We start from the raw sequence: 2757 nt of genomic DNA, 5'->3' as shown, positions 1-2757 counted from the left end.
TGTCTCATAGTGTTAAGGATTCATACACTTAATAATTATCCATGATGACTATACTTGCAAGAAGTGTTCAGGTTAGTGTGGCCAAGACTTACTTGAAATGCACTTTACTGACAATAGATCTTAATAAATTTAGCATTTCGTAGAAAACAAGATGTTTGATACTCCTCTAATTCAAGCTGAAATGGGAAAAAGCAATCCAAATAATGAATAAGCATACTATGTATACAGACTGCTAAGATCCATAGTGAACAAAAGCTCCAATTCCAAAGGATTGCCAGATTCTTCTAGAGATAATGTGCAATGCATACCACACACACACACACACACACACACACACACACACACACACACACACACACACACACACACACAAAATAGTTATGAACTTCAATACTATTAGTCATCAGTATGGCAGACTTGAAAGAGACTTCTTATGAAGACATTGGAGATAAAAAATTTTCCTACTGAAAGACAACTCTTGGCTTCAAGGAAAACATATACTTGAAGATAATTCCTCCATTTTTACTTGTGTAGTACAAATGTGCATGGCATAGTATATTTTTGAAAAAAAGCAATAAACATACTAAGAAAATAGATGCTATCTCTAAATTTTGTTAGGAATAAGAAGGCACCACTGATTTGAGGTTGCATCCTGTCATTATTATAGTTGATTCTGAGTTTATTGCAGCATAATAGTTTATCCTAGCAATGTCACTTGAGGCCATTATTGTGGTTTATGGACCACAAACAAGACACATTAGTAGTAGTTTTTCATCATAGAGAGATCATTCATAGTATATGTTGATAAGACAGATTCTTTTTCTACCTCGACCTGGAATCCATACTGTAGAACAACATTTTTTATATCTTCATAGCTCAGTTCTATGGAAAGTTCATTTGCCAAATTTTCAAAGTGGTACAGAAGAGGACCAAGATTTATCCAAATTCCACCTGGTTTGAGTATTCTCCATATTGTGTCAATATAATCAATTACATTGTGAGCTGTGTCTATGTAGAAACAGGTAGCAATACAGTCCCAGGTACTGCATTCTCAGTATATCTCCTGAAGGTCTCCTGCTGTCATAGAAAAGTTAAAACTGGGCAGAAGACTGTGGGTGTCAACATCAGGGAAGAAGATGAGCCGAATCTGGTTAGCTGACCTCCGGTTATTGCTAAATTGATGAATCCACGGGTAAAGCTTATACTTATTAATTTCAGAACATCTGTTGAGTACAAAGTTGGAAGAAAAGAGCATAAAAAAACTCCATTTCCTTGACAAGCATAACCTAGCATAGCTATTTCCCAGGCCAATCTTCCTAGTCCAGCACCCGGTATCAGAATATTTACTTTAGAAGGATCCCATCTCTCTTTTGGAAAGTTTTTAAAAATATCTTTAATGATTAGCTGATAGCATGCGTCCCTTTCTGCTTTCCCAGTTTCACTCCAGTCTCTCACAAACTCTTTCAATGTAGATTTTAATTTATCCATGTCAAATGTAGATGCTGGCATAATCTTTCCATTTCCATCTTCTCCATATTCTTTATTTTCAAACATGTGTATGCAATCATTCACAATGGTCAGAAGTATTTCTTGATTATGATCAATGCATTTCCGGATCTTGTCCAAATGAAGAAGAAACTGAGGAAGTAGTTTCTGTTGATTAGTTGGAAGTGATCGAAACTGCTTTTCTGTTCGGTTCACTCGCTCATGCATACTGGTGCCTTAGTAGCAGAAAGCTTGATGATCTTCCAGAAGTGCTCCTGCTCCAGCCGCTCCGCCTAGTCCTCCTCTGCCGAGCCCGAGCGCCCCGCCCAGAACTGCACCTCCGCCTCTGCCCGCCCACCACGGCGCCGGCCGCCCCCCAACCCCCCCTAGCCTCCTGGACCCTCTGACGCAGACGCGGGCGGCGGGGGCCACCTCCGCCTCTGCATTGCTGCAGCGCCCCTCAGCCTGGCCCGCTGGCATCTCGCATAGAAGAGGAGCATCATGGTGGCCCTTCACTTCCTTTCTGTCACCCTTACACTTATTACTATTTCTGGGCGTCTTCCCTTTTCTCTTCTGAGATAAGAGAAACCGTGCCTGGCTTTCTCTGGCGTTTTCCATATTAGCTTCACTTTAATTGCTGGTATAAAAACAAGATACCTCATGACAGATATTTCAGGTCCTTGTGGAATGTTGGTACAGAGCCCTCTGGTTTATTTCCCCTGTCATTTCCCACTCTGGAATTGTGGATCAAAATTCTTTTGGACCATACAGAAGGTGAGAGTGCTGGCTTCTGTAATTACTTCCCTGCTGGACGCAGGCATTGGCAGGTCAATCCACACCCCAAGCCTGAAACAGGTATTTTCCAAGATGAAAGTAAGGCAAGAATACTTTGGAAAATAGCATGACATTTCAACAAAGGAATCCAAACCGATGAAGAAAAATTGCTAAGAGGTAAATGACTTAACAGTGTCACCCTGACAGTGAAAGCCTAGAGTAACACTAGCATTACAAAATGCTTCTTTTCCTCTTTTACTGCTACTGGTGAGAAAATGCATCAAGGGAGATAAAGAAATATTGATTTCCATGTTAAGTGAGATAAGCCAGGAAAATGATCTCACTCATAGGCAGAAGTTGAAGAACAACACAATGTCCACCCTCCCCTTCACCACAGGGTTTTTTTTTTTTTTTTTTTAAAGAAGTTGAAGAACAAGATCAAAAGGGAAAACACTAAGCAGAACTTGCACTGAAGGTGGTGTATTGCCCCAAAGTAAA

At 40.4% G+C, this 2757-nt stretch overlaps 1 pseudogene; it reads right to left on the bottom strand.

Moving 5' to 3' along the window:
- Positions 1-724: 724 nt before the first annotated feature.
- LOC103127020 (carnosine N-methyltransferase-like) lies at positions 725-1740 on the bottom strand (annotated as a pseudogene).
- Between the last annotated feature and the right edge of the window lie 1017 nt (positions 1741-2757).

The sequence above is a fragment of the Erinaceus europaeus genome, chromosome 16, assembly GCF_950295315.1.
Source record: "Erinaceus europaeus chromosome 16, mEriEur2.1, whole genome shotgun sequence".
NCBI lineage: Eukaryota > Metazoa > Chordata > Mammalia > Eulipotyphla > Erinaceidae > Erinaceus > Erinaceus europaeus.
This window is presented reverse-complemented; position numbering and strand designations above follow the sequence as displayed.